The 18,411-nt window shown below is 45.4% G+C and overlaps 1 protein-coding gene across 2 annotated transcripts in view; it reads left to right on the top strand.

The window, feature by feature from the left end:
* Positions 1 to 17,070: 17,070 nt before the first annotated feature.
* Positions 17,071 to 18,411, top strand: part of LOC120034237 (junction plakoglobin-like) — a 71,437-nt gene continuing 70,096 nt past the window's right edge. Inside the window, exon 1 of one of the 2 annotated variants that reach the window (XM_038980719.1) lies at positions 17,071 to 17,182. The gene's annotated coding sequence lies outside the window, so the exon portion shown is untranslated. Of the gene's footprint in view, positions 17,370 to 18,411 lie in introns of both variants that reach the window. The other variant, XM_038980720.1, reaches the window with a different exon arrangement.

Genomic DNA, 18,411 nt, shown 5'->3' with positions numbered 1-18,411 from the left:
AAGGTTCACCTTGCAACAGAACAACAACCTTAAACTCACAGCCAAGACAACACAGGAGTGGCTTCGGGACAAGCCTCTGATTATCCTTGAGTGGCCATGACAGAGCCCGGACTTGAACCCAATCGAACATCTCTGGAGACCTGAAAATAGCTGTGCAGTGACACTCCCCATCGAACCTTACAGAGCTTGAGAGGATCTGCAGAGAAGAATGGGAGAAACTCCCCAAATACAGGTGTGCCAAGCTTGTAGCGTCATACTCAAGAAGACTTAGAGGCTGTAATTGCTGCCAAACATGCTTTAATAAAGTACTGAGTAAAGGGTTTGAATACTTATGTAAATGTGATATTTATTTTATATATACTGCTCAAAAAAATAAAGGGAACACTTAAACAACACAATGTAACTCCAAGTCAATCACACTTCTGTGAAATCAAACTGTCCACTTAGGAAGCAACACTGATTGACAATAGATTTCACATGCTGTTGTGCAAATGGAATAGACAAAAGGTGGAAATTATAGGCAATTAGTAAGACACCCCCAATAAAGGAATGGTTCTGCAGGTGGTGACCACAGACCACTTCTCAGTTCCTATGCTTCCTGGCTGATGTTTTGGTCACTTTTGAATGCTGGCGGTGCTTTCACTCTAGTGGTAGCATGAGACGGAGTCTACAACCCACACAAGTGGCTCAGGTAGTGCAGTTCATCCAGGATGGCACATCAATGCGAGCTGTGGCAAAAAGGTTTGCTGTGTCTGTCAGCATAGTGTCCAGAGCATGGAGGCACTACCAGGAGACAGGCCAGTACATCAGGAGACGTGGAGGAGGCCGTAGGAGGGCAACAACCCAGCAGCAGGACCGCTACCTCTGCCTTTGTGCAAGGAGGTGCACTGCCAGAGCCCTGCAAAATGACCTCCAGCAGGCCACAAATGTGCATGTGTCTGCTCAAACGGTCAGAAACAGACTCCATGAGGGTGGTATGAGGGCCTGACGTCCACAGGTGGGGGTTGTGCTTACAGCCCAACACCGTGCAGGACGTTTGGCATTTGCCAGAGAACACCAAGATTGGCAAATTTGCCACTGGCGCCCTGTGCTCTTCACAGATGAAAGCAGGTCCAAACTTTTGACTGGTACTGTATATACAAAAAAAAATATATTGGGTATATATATGGGGTATTGGAAATTATGCAGACAATTACTATCAGGTTTCAGGTATGACCCAGATACAGACAGTGTCGAAGAAACAAAAGTTTATTTCTAGTACAGAGGCAGACAAACGACAGGTCAAAGGCAGGCAGAGTTCAGTAATCCAGAGAGGGTTCAAAAGGTCCAGAATGGCAGACAGTCTCAGGGTCCTGGAAACAGGAGACAAAGGGCTGTGAGACATGGGTTTAGCTCTGGACACATGAAAGGTGGAATGTATATGGAGGGTACGGGGCAACAGAAGACGAACAGCAGAGGGGCTAAAGACCTTGGAGATGGGGAAAAAGGCTGATAAACCGGGGGGATAGTTTGCGGGATTCCACCCAGAGGGGCAGATCCCGGGTGGACAGTCATACCTTCTGCCTGAGATGGTACCAGGGAGCCGCTTGTCATTGATACCTGGAGGTGGTCTTGAGGAGTGGCGACCGGGCTCTCCTCCAGGTACGATGACAGCGGCGGACAAACATGCCAACCTCCTCTTCTTGCTCAGGGAAGGGTGGGGTCTGATACCCCAGGGAACACTCAACACACTGAGGACCCCGGTCGGAGACCATGTCTACTGACAGTCCTTGGATCTGCAAGACGCGCTGCACCATGAGCAGTGCCGTCTCTTTGTCAGAGGGTAGCTTGGGAAGAGGAATGAAGTGGGCGGCTTTGGAAAAGCGATCCAATACGGTTAGGATGGGGGTGTTGCCATCAGACAGGGGGAAACCCATGACAAAGTCCAGGGAAATGTGAGACCAGGGACGGTGAGGGACAGGCACAGGCAGAGGTAGGCTCCTCTGGACGTAGGCTGGGGCCAATCCACCACCGCTCTCACCTTCCTGGGATCCATCTGTACACTCCCTGCAGCGATGATGTAACCCAGAAAGGGGATGGTGGAGCGATGGAATTTGCTCTTCTCTGCTTTTACAAAAAGCTGGTTCTCCAGCAGGCGTTGGAGAACCTGTCGGCCATGGAGCACGTGTTCTTGGGTGGAGCGGGAGAAGACGAGGATGTCATCAAGGTAGACGAAGATGAACCGGTTCAACATGTCGCGGAGAACATCATTAACCAGAGCCTGGAACACAGCATGGGCGTTGGTAAGGCCAAATGGCATGACCAGATACTTGTAGTGACCGCTGGCCATGTTGAAGGAAGTCTTCCACTCGTCCCCTTCCCGTATCCGCACCAGGTGGTAAGCGTTCCATAGGTCCAGCTTGGAGAACACGGTGGCCTCCTCGAGCGGCTCGAAGGCCGAGGAGATGAGAGGTAGCGGTTCTTCACCGTGATGTCGTTGAGACCCCGGTATTCGATGCACGGGTGCAGGGTTTTGTCCTTCTTCTCCACAAAGAAGAACCCTGCACAGGTGTGGGAGGCAGAAGGGCGGATACACCCTGCAGCTAGGGAGTCCTCAATGTAGGTCTCCATAGCCTTGGTCTCCAGACCCGACAGAGAGTACAGTCGTCCCCGGGGCGGTGTGATGCCTGGGAGAAGGTCAATCCCGCAGTCATATTGTCGGTGTGGCGGCAGTGAAGTGGCCTGGGCCTTACTGAACACCTCCCGGAGGTCCTGGCGCTCCACGAGAATGGCAGGAATACAGGAATACTAAACAAATACAGTATATGAGGTTGCTCTAAGAGAGTGAATACCACCCCCACTGTTGTCAGAGTATCTGTGGCTTACCTCCAATCAATTTCACTAAAGGTAATTCTGTATGATCTCATTATCAAGCTGCACTCAAGGCCATTTTAATAAACCACAGTTCGCATCTCTAGGTCCTGAGCGGCTCTTAAAACTCAAGGATTTCAGGCCCACTAAACTTTGAAATATCCAATCAAGATGAATTACAGTCTTGACTGGAGTAAACATGTGCTCCTGATGGCGCTTCAAAATACCAGGGGCCCACTAAAGCGTCTGGATTCAGGTCCTCTTTTCCCTTTATTGAGGGGCACTGTAAAAAAATAAAATAAGCAGAGTATATTATAATATTATGTAAATGAATAGGTTTTAAAGGTGTTGGCAGTGTAGCTACAGTAATGAGTCAGTGCTGAGGGTACAAAAAGTATCCTTCCCCTTTAAGGCATTTCTACTTGTACTACAGTGCATAGGAAGCCAAATGAAACATGAAGAGTGACTAGTATCTGCCTCCTATTTAAAGATGGAATAAGGGAAATGCTTATTGGGGAGGAAAAGCAGCCAGGTCTGCAAGCCTTTTACAGCAGCTTGCGAATTTCATGAATGTATGCTTGCGTGGGCTTCTACAGACCTGCGCGTGTGTATGTGGAGTTGCATGTGTGCGTAGGTATGTATGCATGTGTAGTTTTGTGTGTGTTCATGCGTAGGCGTGCGTGTGTGTGAGTTTGTTTCAGTGATTGAGGGAATTTATGTGTGAAAGCACCTGAGCGTGACCTTTTAGTCACAGGAGGACGTTTACCTGACAGACGTTGACAGGATCCTTCTTCCTGGCACCCACTCTTCTCAGGTGTATATCATTCAGTGAGAAGGGGAAGGTTTGGAAGAGCAGGAAGCCCGGGGGGATGCAGCCTTGTTTGTCAGTTTGTGTCTGAGGCAAAATAACAGCAGTGTGTGTGTGTGTGTGTGTGTGTGTGTGTGTGTGTGTGTGTGTGTGTGTGTGTGTGTGTGCATGTGTGTGTGTGTGCATGTGTGTGCGTGCATGTGTGTGCGTGCATGTGTGTGTGCATGTGTGTGTGTGGGCGAGCGTGCGTGTGTGGAATTTAGTAAGTCAGAATGTGCAAAGTGAGTAAGAGATTTGGTTTGTCGACTCCCTCTCCTCCCATCCTCCCCACATGTTATTATTTTCTACCCACTAAGCAAATAAGTAAATCATCAAACAGGATCAACATACGTTGCAATTATCACTTAGCACATCAGCAGCTGTAATCCTCAACTTCTGCCTTTACTTCACAAGTGAGACACACACCAAATACTAGAACAGAGCAGCACAGCAGCACATTGCCTGCCCTGCAGGTAGTGACATATGAGTAATCCTGTTGAGGCACTGCTGAATACATTAGTCATTCTGAATACATGGTTGTTGTTGTTGTTGTTACAGAGACTCAACACATATGACAGCTAGTAACAGCTACAGTGTGTGTGTGTGTGTGTGTGTGTGTGTGTGTGTGTGTGTGTGTGTGTGTGTGTGTGTGTGTGTGTGTGTGTGTGTGTGTGTGTGTGTGTGTGTGTGTGTGTGTGCGCGTATGCGCAAGTGTGTGTGTGTGTATGCGCAAGTGTGTGTGTGTGTGTATGCACGAATGTGTGTGTGTGTGTATGCACGAATGTGTATGTGTGTGTGTGTGTGTGTGTGTGTGTGTGTGTGTGTGTGTGTGCATCTGTATGTGTGAATGTGAGGGAGGGACTCAACAAAAGGCCATTGCGAGTGAAAGCAACGTGGGGATGATAAGCCCTGAGGCATTTAAAACTCACCAGCATTATCTTATATGTATGGTGGTATCAGGGAGATTAGGCTTCAACCGTGTTATAGGACTGTGGCGCTACGCACACACACACACACACACACACACACGCGTGCGTGCGTGCAATAGCATAATTTGCACGCACGTACACAAACACACACACACACATACGCATGTATGCATGACACGTGCACACGTATTTTTATCAGGACGTCACATTGAGAATGAGATCTCTCTTGTAAGTGTGTAAACACACGCTTGTTTGTATACACGCAAACAGGCACACATGCAGACATACGCACACAAACAAACACACAAATATAAACACATGCTTGAACAAACAAACAAACACACATATAGGCAGCTTGCATGGGTCTCAGGAGATTAAACAGGAGCACATTCCTCTGGCCGATAAATTCAGCAACGATGCACATCTCTCCCAGTGCCCTCCGGGTTAGACAATAACAAGCCAACCAAGGGAGGGAGAAGAATGAGCTAGGTTTGATTTTCTTCGGCCTATAACCAGAACCAGGCTCAAATGAGGTTTTTCATCATAAACATGTGCTACACGTAACTCGTCACAAGAACGTTTTTTAAATCAGCCATCGGCTACGGAGAAGGTCAGAGGTCAAATGGTTGGTGATAGGACAACGAACTGGAAGGTCACGATCGCTACAGACATGAAGCAGTGCTTGTTAGCTGGGAGTTTAACCTCCATATCATACATTTTCACCCAGTTGAGTCACAGACAAGATGTAACTATAGGCATAAGGAGGTACTAGAAAGCCTTCTAGTGTGGTTAAAGTGGACTAGAAATTGGTGCGGCTGACTTCCGGGTTGGATGGGCATTGTGTCAAGAAGCAGTGCGGCTTGGTTGGGTTGTGTTGTGGGTTGGCTCTCGACCTTCGCCTCTCCCGAGTCCGTACGGGAGTTGCAGTGAGGAGACTAGACTGTAACTACTAAAAACAAAGACGGTAACACTTTACACTATCTTGCCCTATACCAGTGTAGTAACGCTGTAATTACAGTAGCAACACCGCAGCAAGTTTCAGAGCTTCAAAAAGAGAGAATCGCTGTGTCATTGAGACACACATATCTTGAATAGTTTCTGGTTGTGTTCCAGATGTGCAAATTAACATCTTGTCCTGGTACCATTTATGTCAGTTCTTGTTCCTGTGGAACAAGCATGGTCAGAACACTGCTATTTTATATTCAAAGACCAAAGAAAAAACAGAAAATGTTTTCATGGAACCTAGTATTTTGAACAATTGACTATAAATCAATCAATGTGAATTCAACGCAGCTGCACAGTAATTTAAACACATACAAAATAGCCGATGGGTTTGGGCACCGGGAACAGTGATAACACAGTGTTTTCAGACGTGGATAATGGTGGTAATACGTGCTCCTGCCTCCTGCTCCTCCCACTGTTTTTTGGGGCAGAAAGCAACAGTGAGTGTGAGTCTCCCTCCACTGCGCTACACTGTGTCTGGCTGTTAATTACAATGATAATGGCTCCTATCTGCCAGCTGCCAAACCACAGCCAGTTTTTTATTTCAGTTTTTCATTTTGTGAAGCAGCCGTGGGAGGACAGCCTGATAACGGCTGTGGTTGTTATGTTCCGCTGCGAACAACAGTTGCATTGATAAGAATGAGTCCTAATTAAAATACTTTTATTAATCATGCAAATTGCCGCCGCCTCAAAAAATATGCTGCTTTCACATACTGGCAACAGCGATGACAGCGACTTCCAGCTCCCCTCTATAGCACTGCAAGCCAGTGCTGTGATAGCAGGAGCCCATAGGCATGCCGTGATGGTGATAGTGGATGCTTGCCTGTTGTCCTCAAATGCAGAGGGGAAGTTTCTTTCAGAGTGCGCCTCCAGTGGTTGCTGGCTGTCTAGACTGTGGGCATGATAATAATGGATTAATAGCATTTATAGCCAAGCACTTTCCACTGTCTCCAAAGCACTTTACATCACATAAACTAAGCAAGTCAGTTGAGAACATATTCTTATTTTACAATGACAGCCTACCCCGGCCAAACCCTCCCCTAACCAGGATGACGCTGGGCCAATGGTGGCCCGCCCTATGGGACTCCCGATCATGGTCGGTTCTGATACAGACCGGGATCGAACCACGGTCTGTAGTGACGCTTCTAGCACTGAGATGCAGTGCCTTAGACTGCTGCGCCACTTGGGAGCCTGAACAGAGACTCTTTGATCTTCAACATAAGTTGTATTTGTAGCAGGAGGAAAAGAAACAGTTGACCAGTGTACTAATAGTGGTACAACTACAGCACTGAGTTAACCACACATTCATAAAATCTGTTTCAAGTCGCCTCTTCCTTCAGCCTCTCTCTGTGCAAACAGTCTTACTGAACACCCCTCAAAACTCCCACAATCCACTATCCTTCCACTCTCATATTCAAGAAGCACACTGACATCGCATTGGCCAAGGTACACTTATCGGCTCTTAACCAACCATGCTATTTTGTTTGTTTTTTCGCGTTGTTTGTAACTTGTTTTGTACATAATGTTGCTGCTACCGTCTCTTATGACTGAAAAGAGCTTCTGGTCATCAGAACTGCGATTGCTCACCTCAAACTGGACGAAGAGTTCTTCTTCAATGAGTCGGACGGGAGGGATATACTACTACAGACACCCAACCAGGCCCAGAGCCACGTGAATCGCTGGAGAAGGAAACTGAGATTTTGTGGGAAAAGATTTGGGTGCCTTGTGAGGATCAGGCTAATCTGGCTAATCTGCCCTTGTCTTCCGTCCTGCTAGCTAATGTTCAATCGCTGGAAAATAAATGGGACGAGCTGAATGCACTTATATCCTACCAACGGGACATTAAAAACTGTAATATCTTATGTTTCACCGAGTCGTGGCTGAACACCAACATTAAGAACATACACCTGGCGGGTTATACACTCCATCGGCAGAACAGAACAGCAGCCTCTGGTAAGACCCGGAGCGGGGGCCTATGCATATTGTCAGGCGGTGGGTGTAGCTGGTGCATGAAGTCCAGCGCAGGTGAGCAGAGATGAGTGAACAACGCACTTTACTCAAGAAAATAGCACTAGTAACAGTACCAATGAGCGAACAATTAACGGTTGCCACAAAACACACGGGTGAAAACAGCACCCGGACAAAACCAGCCGGAAACGTACCGACATGAACAATAAACAATCACACACAGAGACATGGGGGAAACAGAGGGTTAAATACATGACCAGTAATTGGGAAATGAAAACCAGGTGTGTGGAAAAACGAGACAAAACAAATGGAAAATAAAAAATGGATCGGCGATGGCTAGAAGACTGGCGACGTCGACCGCCGAACACCGCCCGAACAAGGAGAGGCATCGACTTCGGCAGAAGTCGTGACACACATACAGTTGAAGTCAGAAGTTTACATACACCTTAGCCAAATACATTTAAACTCAGTTTTTCAAAATTCCTGACATTTAATCCTAGTAAAAAGTCAGTTAGGATCACCACTTTATTTTAAGAATGTGAAATGTCAGAATAATAGTAGAGAGAATGATTTATTTCAGCTTTTATTTCTTTCATCACATTCCCAGTGGGTCAGAAGTTTACATACAGTCAATTAGTATTCAGTAGCATTGGCTTTCAATTGTTTAACTAGGGTCAAACGTTTCGGGTAGCCTTCCACAAGCTTTCCACAATAAGTTGGGTGAATTTTGGCCCATTCCTCCTGACAGAGCTGGTGTAACTGAGTCAGGTTAATAGGCCTCCTTGCTCGCACACACAGAGACGCATACAAATCTCTCCCTCGCCCTCCATTTGGCAAATCTGACCATAGTTCTATCCTCCTGATTCCTGTTTACAAGCAAAAATTAAAGCAGGAAGCACCAGTGACTTGGTCTATAAAAAAGTTGTCAGATGAAGCAGATGCTAAACTATAGGACTGCTTTACTAGCACAGACTGGAATATGTTCCGGGATTCTTGGCATTGAGGAGTGCACCCCCTCAGTCACTGGCTTTATCAATAAGTGCATTGATGGCGTCGTCTCCACAGTGACTGTACGTACATACCCCAACTTGAAGCCGTGGATTACAGGCAACATTCGCACTGAGCTAAAGGGTAGAGCTGACGCTTTCAAGAAGCGGGACTCTAACCCGGAAGCTTAGAAGAAATCCCTCTATGCCCCCTCGACAAACCATCAAACAGGCAAAGCATCAACACAGGACTAAGAGTGAATCATACTACACCAGCTCCGGCGCTCGTCGGATAAAGCAGGGCTTGCAAACTATTACAGACTACAAAGGGAAGCACAGTCGAGAGCTGCCCAGTGACACGAGCCTACCAGACGAGCTAAATAACTTATATTATTGCTTCGAGGCAAGTAACACTGAAACATGCATGAGAGCATCAGCTGTTCCGAACGACTATGTGATCACGCTCTCCATAGCCGATGTGAGTAAGACTTTCAAACAGGTCAACATTCACAAGGCCGCAGGACAAGTGTCTTCACTGACATTTTCAACCTCTCCCTGTCTGAGTCTGTAATACCAACATGTTTCAAGCAGACCACCATAGTCCATGTGCCCAAAAACACTAAGGTAGCCTGCCTAAATGACTACCGACCCATAGCACTCACGTCTGTAGCCATGAAATGCTCTGAAAGGCTGGTCATGTCTCACATCAACACCATTATCCCAGAAACACTAGACCCACTCCAATTTGCATATCGCACCAACAGATCCACAGATGATGCAATCTCTATTGCACTCCACACTGCCCTTTCACACCTGGACAAAAGAAACACCTACCATTGAAGTCGGAAGTTTACATACACTTAGGTTGGAGTCATTAAAACTCGTTTTTCAACCACTCCACAAATGTTTTGTTAACTATAGTTTTGGCAAGTCGGTTAGGACATCTACTTAGTGCATGACAGTAATTAGTAAATTTGTAATTTTTCCAACAATTGTTTACAGACAGATTATTTCACTTCTAATTCACTGTATCACTATACAAGTGGGTCAGAAGTTTACATACACTAAGTTGACTGTGCCTTTAAACAGCTTGGAAAATTCCAGAAAATGATGTCATGGCTTTAGAAGCTTCTGATAGGCTAATTGACATCATTTGAGTCAATTGGAGGTGTACCTGTGGATGTATTTCAAGGCCTACTTTCAAACTCAGTGCCTCTTTGCTTGACATCATGGGAAAATCAAAAGAAATCAGCTAAGACCTCAGAAAAAAAATTGTAGACCTCCACAAGTCTGGTTCATCCTTGAGAGCAATTTCCAAACGACTGAAGGTACCACGTTCATCTGTACAAACAATAGTACACAAGTATAAACACCATGGGACCAGGCAGTCGTCATACCGCTCAGGAAGGAGACGTGTTCTGTCTCCTCGAGATGAATGTACTTTGGTGCGAAAAGTGCAAATCAATCCCAGAACAACAGCAAAGGACCTTGTGAAGATGCTGGAGCAAACAGGTACAAAAGTATCTATATCCACAGTAAAATGAGTCCTACATCGACATAACCTGAAAGGCCGCTCAGCAAGGAAGAAGCCACTGCTCCAAAACCGCCATAAAAAAGCCAGACGACGGTTTGCAACTGCACATGGGGACAAAGATTGTACTTTTTGGAGAAATGTCCACTGGTCTGATGAAACAGAAATAGAACTGTTTGTCCATAATGGTCATCGTTATGTTTTGAGGAAAAAGGGGGAGGCTTGCAAGCCAAAGAACACCATCCCAACCGTGAAGCACGGGGGTGGCAGCATCATGTTGTGGGGGTGCTTTGCTGAAGGAGGGACTGGTGCACTTCTCAAAATAGATGGTGTCATGAGGTAGGAAAATTATGTGGATATATTGAAGCAGGCCCTGATCTCAAGACATCAGTCAGGAAGTTAAAGCTTGGTCACAAATGGGTCTTCCAAATGAACAATGACCCCAAGCATACTTCCAAAGTTGTGGCAAAATGGCTTGAGGACAACAAAGTCAAGGTATTGGAGTGGCCATCACTGTCACGCCCTGACCTTAGTTATCTATGTTTTCTTTATTATTTTGGTTAGGTCAGGGTGTGACGAGGGTGGGTATGCTTGTTTTGTATTGTCTAGGGATTTTTGTATGTCTAGAGTGTTGGTAAGTCTAGGCATATGTATGTCTATGGTGGCCTGAATTGGTTCCCAATCAGAGGCAGCTGTTTATCGTTGTCTCTGATTGGGGATCATATTTAGGTTGCCATTTTCCCTTTTTGTTTTGTGGGTTCTTATTCTATGTTTAGTTGCCTGTCTGCACTAGCCATATTAGCTTCACGGTTCGTTTTGTTATTTTGTTCGTTTTGTTCAGTGTTCATTCTTTAAATAAAGAAGAATGTACGCTTACCACGCGGCGCCTTGGTCTCCTCCCTACGACGGCCGTGACAATCACAAAGCCCTGACCTCAGTCCTATAGAGAATTTGTGGGCAGAACTGAAAAAGCATGTGCGAGCAAGGAGGCCTACAAACCTGATTCAGTTACACCAGCTCTGTCAAGAGGAATGGGCCAAAATTCACCCAACTTATTGTGGGAAGCTTGTGGAAGGCTACCCGAAACGTTTGACCCAAGTTAAACAATTTAAAGGCAATGCTACCAAATACTAATTGACTGTATGTAAACTTCTGACCCACTGGGAATGTGATGAAAGAAATAAAAGCTGAATTAAATAATTCTCTCGCCTATTATTCTGACATTTCACATTCTTCAAATAAAGTGGTGATCCTAATTGCCCTAAAACAGGGAATTTTTACTAGGATTAAATGTCAGGAATTGTGAAAAACTGAGTTTAAATGTATTTGGCTAAGGTGTATGTAAACTCCTGACTTCAACTGTGTGTAACGGCTGTCGTCGGAATGAGACCAAAGCGCAGCGTGGAAAGTGTTCACGATCTTTATTGTCAAGAATCACTCAAACAAAAATAACGAATACAAAAATGAGAGCGAACAGTTCCATCAGGCACAGATACTAAAAGGAAAACAACACCCCACAAAACCCAAATGGAAAATGACAATTATTATATGATCCCCAATCAGAGACAACGATAGACAGCTGCCTCTGATTGGGAACCACACTAGTCAAAAACAACAAAGAAATAGAAAACATAGATTCTCCCACCCGAGTCACACCCTGACCTAACCAAACATAGAGAATAAATAAGGATCTCTAAGGTCAGGGCGTGACAATGTGAGAATGCTATTCATTGACTACAGCTCAGCGTTCAACACCATAGTGCCCTCAAAGCTCATCACTAAGCTAAGGACCCTGGGACTAAACACATCCCTCTGCAACTGGATCCTGAACTTCCTGACGGGCCGCCCACAGGTGGTAAGGGCAGGTAACAACACTTCCGCCATGCTGATCCTCAACACGGGGGCCCCTCAGGGGTGCATGCTCAACCCCCTACTGTACTCCCTGTTCACTCATGACTGCACGGTCAGGCAAGACTCCAACATCATCATTAAGTTTGCTGATGAGATAACAGTGGTAACGATGAGACAGGCTATATGGAGGAGGTCAGAGACCTGACAGTGTGGTGCAAGGACAACAACCTCTCCCTCAACGTGACCAAGATAAAGGAGATGATTGTGGACTACAGGAAAAGGAGAACCGAGCACGCCCCCATTCTCATCGACAGGGGTGTAGTGGAGCAGGTTGAGAGCTTCAAGTTCCTTGGCGTCCACATCACCAACAAACTAACATGGTCCAAGCACACTAAGAGGGCATGACAAAACCTATTCCCCCTCAGGAGACTGAAAATATTTGGCATGGGTCCTTAGATCCTCAAAAGGTTTTACAGCTGCACCGTTGAGAGCATCCTGACTGGCTGTATCACTGTCTGGTATGGCAACTGCTTGGGTTCCAACTGCAAGGCACTACACAGAGGGTAGTGCATACGGCCCAGTACATCACCGGGGCCAAGCTTCCTGCCATCCAGGACCTCTATACCAGGCGGTGTCAGAGGAAGGCCCTATTTGCATTGCCCCCCTCCCTTGGAACGATGCTGCTACTCTCTGTTATTATCTATGCATAGTCACTTTAATAGCTCTACCTACATGTACATATTACCTCAATTACCTCAACACCGGTGGCCCCGCACATTGACATTGACTTTGTACCGGTACCCCCTGTATATAGCCCCGCCATTGTTTTTTACTGCTTTAATTATTTGTTATTCTTATCTCATACTTTTTGGGGGGTATTTTCTTAAAACTGCATTGTTGGTTAAGGGCTTGTAAGTAAGCATTTCACTGTAAGGTCTACACCTGTTGTATTCGGCGCATGTGACAAATACAATTGGATTTGATTTAATTAACTAATACCAGTCCCTAACAATGGTGAGTGCTCCTGACGTGACTAATGTGTCTGTGATAGATACGTATAAAGGCCTCATCTTCCCAATCAATCCGGACACGATTAAGACAGTAATTGTCTGCAGGCACAGCGAATAGAATAACCCCACTCCGGAAATGAAGCTACTTTTTAAAGCCTAAAGAAATAGAGAGAGAGGTCTTCATACGACGCTAGCTGCTATCTCCTCACAGGCAGGGAGTAATATTCCTCACCATGGCAACAAAATGGAGGCCTTTCGTCATGCTTAACCAGCCATGGTAATCAGGGGAAACTTCCGCCGCACCTTCAATAATCATAGCGAAATTCTGCTTTTGTGGCATTTTGTGCCGTCATATGACTTGTACAGGCAGGGGAGATGATTGTGTCGAGTCCTGCATGTGTAGGCTGAATGAGGCAGCTATTCTCCTACTATCTGGTGTATTATGAGTTTGGGAATAGCCTCATTCACGACTGGGTTTTAAAGTAAAGCCCCTGCTTTACATTAAAAGATAGATTTAGCTCAATCTGAAAGATATTGCTTAATCTATTCCAAAAACAGGGCAGTAAATCTAATGGGACTGGGAGCTCAGCAAGATCCACACAACTGTTGGGTATTGTCAGGGGCGGACTGGGACCAGAAATCAGCCCTGGCATTTCTAACACACCGGCCCATTTTTTTCCTTGAGGCCCCCACACCGAACCATTTTTTTCCTGAAGGCCCAAACACTGGCCCATTTCTTTCCTTGAGGCACCCATTATTAACCCGATAATGATAATTTTGCACAAAAAAAATGTATATAGTTAGACAAGCCCACTAGGCTAAAAACGGGCCAGCACATCTGGCATTTGCCCGAAATGCCAGATGGCCAGTCCGCCCCTGGGTATTGTTGTGTCTAGTCTAGAAGTAGACAAAAATCCCTGTCCTCACCCCAACCCCAGAGGTTTAGGCCAAATGGTTAGGTGGTACCATAAACACAGTATTTAACAGCTGCCACAAGCCAAAATGTTGATGTATCGTCTTTATCGTCTATGACTTTCTACTGGACTACCACTCAGGATGTATTTACTGCGATGCATTTCATTGCACAGTTCATACAGTATCCTGTGCATGTATGATGAATAAACTTTGATTTGATTGTATTTGGCTTCTTTCTCCATAACCTTTTTAACTACCAAACTGCCAGAGTAGTAGCCTTGCAGGGACACTGCACTGCTGCTGACTGTGTCCTCCAAGCTCTCTGTGGGTGTGTGTACAGTATGTGTGTATGTGTGTCTCACAGGGGTTAGGATAAAGGAAAGAGACAAATATCAGTATCTCAGTGACAATAGAAAAAGTAATTTTCTTCTTCATTCATATCTCACATGGCTTTTCCATCACTTCCCTAACAATGAGAAGCCTTGAACTCTGACCACTATTAGATGCCATCGTAAGAGGAATGTACATGCCTAAGGGGATAGCGCAAAGTAAATCATCATAACTTCACCCCTACTGTCACATATGGCATTAAAACCCCTTAAAACGAACTGAAAATGGGTTTGAACATTCACTAGATAATGAAGTTGGGCAGAGACAATATCAATGGCATCATTTGTTTTCTTCTGAGACACTCCGTCATCATATTGTTGTTGTTGTTCATTTGAACCCATTATGACGTGTGGGATTTTTCTCACCTTTCAACATCTACCTCCCCTTTAAATCCCTTTCTCATTTATTCAGAGAAACATGTCAAGTAGCAAAACAATCAATGTCTCAGCAGATAACTGGCAATTAAATGGGAAGGGAGTCACAAGGTAGGAGGCAGATGCTTGCCTTCCAGTCGAGCACAGTTCTTAGATGGGCACCCCAGTGTGAAATTGGTTGAGTTAATTTCTTCAATTCAAGTCGCTGCCATGTGCCAACCCACACAAATACATTATATATACAAAAGTATGTGGACACCCCTTTAAATTAGTGTATTTGGCTATTTCAGCCACACCCGTTGCTGACAGGTGTATAAAATTGAGCACACCGCCGTGCAATCTCCACAGACAAACAATGGCAGTAGAATGGCCTTACTGAAGAGCTCAGTGAATTTCAACATGGCACAGTCATAGGATGTCACCTTTCCAACAAGTCAGTTTGTCAAATTTATGCCCTGCTAGAGCTGCCCTGGTCAACCGTAAGTGCTGTTATTGTGAAGTGGAAAGGTCTAGGAGCAACAACGGCTCAACCGCAAAATGGTAGGCCACACAAACTCACAGAACGGGACCGCCAAGTGCTGAAGCGTGTAGTGTGTAAAAATAATCTGTCCTCGGTTGCAACACTCACTACCGAATTCCAAATTGCCTCTGGAAGCAACTTCAGCACAATAACTGTTTGTCAGGATCTTCATGAAGTGGGTTTCCATGGCCGAGCAGCCGCACACAAGCCTAAAATCACCATGCGCAATGCCAAGTGTTGGCTACAGTGGATTAAAGCTCGCCGCCATTGGACTCTGGAACAGTGGAAACGTGTTCTCTGGAGTGATGAATCAAGATTCACCATCTAGCAGTCCGATGGATGAATCTGGGTTTGGCGGATGCCAGGAGAAAGCTACCTGCCCCAATGCATAGTGCCAACTGTAAAGTTTGGTGGAGGAGGAATAATGGTCTGGGGCAGTTTTTCATGGTTCAGGTTAGGCCCCTTGAAGGGAAATCTTAACGCTACAGCATTCAATGACATTCTAGATGATTCTGTGCTTCCAACTTTGTGGCAACCGTTTGGGGAAGGCCCTTTCCTGTTTCAGCATGGCAATGCCCCCATGCACAAAGAGAGGTCCATACAGAAATGGTGTGTCGAGATCGGTGTGAAAGAACTTTCCCGGCCTGCATAGAGCCCTGACCTCAACCCCATCGAATTGGAACAACGACTGCGAGCAACGTCTAACTGCCCAACATTAGTGACGGCCTCACTAATGCTCTTGTGGCTGAATGGAAGCAAGTCCCCGCAGCAATGTTCCAACATCTAGTGGAAAGCTTTCCCAGAAGAGTCAAGGCTGTTATAGCAGCAAATGGTGGACCAACTCCACGTTAACGCCCATGATTTTGGAATGAGTGTTTGACGAGCAAGGGTCCACATACATTTGGTCATGTAGTATATGTTCTCATAGATTGTGGATTTTCCTTCCAGTACAGTAACTGCAAACCTGATATTCTTCTAATTCAACTCTTCTTCTTCATATTAGCCACACAAAAGACTGTTGTCGGTAACAACGACTGATTCATGGTCATTTTGTGACTAGATCTCATATCCCTTAACCCCCGCCAGCCAGCCACACCAATGTGTCGAAAGAAACACTGTTCAACTGACAACCGAAGTCAGCCTGCAGGCGCCTGGCCCACCACTAGGAGTTGCTAGAGTACGATGAGCCAAGTAAAGCCCCCTCGGCCAAAACCTCCCCTAACCAGGATGCAGTGCCTTAGACCACTGCGCCACTCGGGAGCCCCCCCCCCCACCCCCCTGTTGCCTCAGTGACAATCACACATCACAATCTTCAAGTGGAGAGGCTGGCAGAGTACAGGAGTTAAGAGGGATTATTTGGTCATAACTCTCTAATGGGGGCACTGAAAGTTTAATTAGATTAGATGTACATAAGAGAGGAAGAGATAAATGATATTGCCCACATATTTCATTTGGTTGTAATTATTGTGGCAGGTTCTGGAGATGTATGGGTGATAGGAAAGCAGACATTTCAATGTAGGCTTTTCTGCTTAGATTTAAAACAAGCAGGAATTATTACATTTGGTGAATGTCATATTAGATATTCTGTTTTTAAATTGTTATTTGAATGTCTCTTGATGATAGTTATTCCTCGTGATGTATCACAATCTATTTCGTAATTGTGCAGGGAGAAACATAAAGGAGACAAATATTTCGGCTATTCCTCACTCCAGAAGGAATTGAAAATGGTTACCGATATTGCACATACTTTTCAATTACCTTGTAATAACACTGTATTTGTCGATTTAGCCAATGACCGTTTCAACAACCCGCCTATTGGGTCTCTCTTGGTGCCGTGGGTGGAGACTCCACGAAATTGACGTTGTCACTGAACCGTTGCTCAACACATTCCCGACTTGCTTGGAACGGAGGGATCCAGAACGAGCAGGCGAACACGGGATTTAAGAAAAGTTTATACTCGGAGTGCTGCGCGCAAGGAGGTCTTGAAACCGGCGATTTAATTGCGCAAGGTAACCAACCTGTCAACACACTGGCGCTCTGGGGCGTCGCTTCAGTCGCATGCTGTAACATAGTGGAGTTTATTTCAGATAATGTCATGTTTTGTAGTGTTCGGAAAGCGAATGTTCTCCGTTACGATCAAAGATATTCGAGCAACAGTGTTTTCTCCAACAAGATGCTGTGATGCGTTGTGAATAGGTAAGGTAGCCTATTGATCAGATGTAGTTTATAGCATTATCAATACCAAGTGACATTCCTTTCCAGCTACTGAGACTGATATGCTCCCTCTATGTCGTGTTTGTCTGACATCTTTTATTGTGTCCGTGAACGTAGCCAGCCAACCTTCCTGAGCGTTTTAGTCTTGCCAGATGTGGGACATTTTGTTTCGGGCGAATAGGCTACGCACTGAGCTATATAATTGTTACCAGAATTGTCTCACACTTCTGCAATTTTGCTGTTGCTTTTGAATCGGCATTCTTTGTCTGTGACATGGGTGTAGGCAGCAACCCATCGGTGTCGGTGCGAGTGACCTGGCTAGGGGAAACTTGACTGTTTATTGATAGGAACTCAGGAATAGAGGTGCACCTCTATCTCCAAATAGGGATGCATGCGAGTAGAATAGCCTAGGCATGACTAGTTTGGTATAAGTAGCCTACACTATTGTTTTAGCTCATTCTAAAACATGATACTCACCCTGTTGTCAATTCACCAAATATTTGTGTGGGTATTGCAATATGATCAATGTGACCGTATGCTACAGTTATGTCCACTCCTGTGTGTTGTGCGTGGCTACCCGGACGATGCCGTCACGGTAATTACAATTACAGTAGAAGTTGTTTTGTTAGTGGTGTTCGTTGTGAAAATCGATACGTGAGTGAGTCCCATAAATGCCACACCTATATCAAATTATCTCACACTCATCGTGAGCGTCAGTCATGTTTCCTAATTGTAGCCTAGGCTACGTGTAAAACGGATTGGAGTTCTTGCCGTTAGGAAAAATCAATGTTTAACTTTCTGTTTCGGAGCCAGGGTTGCCAGGTCATGCTAGTATTTCTAGCCCAGTGACCACTCAAAACCCATGCAAAAAGCCTGAAAACTAGCCTATTTGTTTTCTTCACAGCAAGACAGGAGTTGCCACATTGATACAATAAAACCCTTTTACCATAACGTTATTGAGCAAATTAAGGACTATCGGGATAAATTGTAACGACATTAGAATCAAAATTCGGTTTTCATCAAA

Source organism: Salvelinus namaycush, chromosome 41 (assembly GCF_016432855.1).
Source record: "Salvelinus namaycush isolate Seneca chromosome 41, SaNama_1.0, whole genome shotgun sequence".
NCBI classification, from domain to species: domain Eukaryota; kingdom Metazoa; phylum Chordata; class Actinopteri; order Salmoniformes; family Salmonidae; genus Salvelinus; species Salvelinus namaycush.
This window is presented reverse-complemented; position numbering and strand designations above follow the sequence as displayed.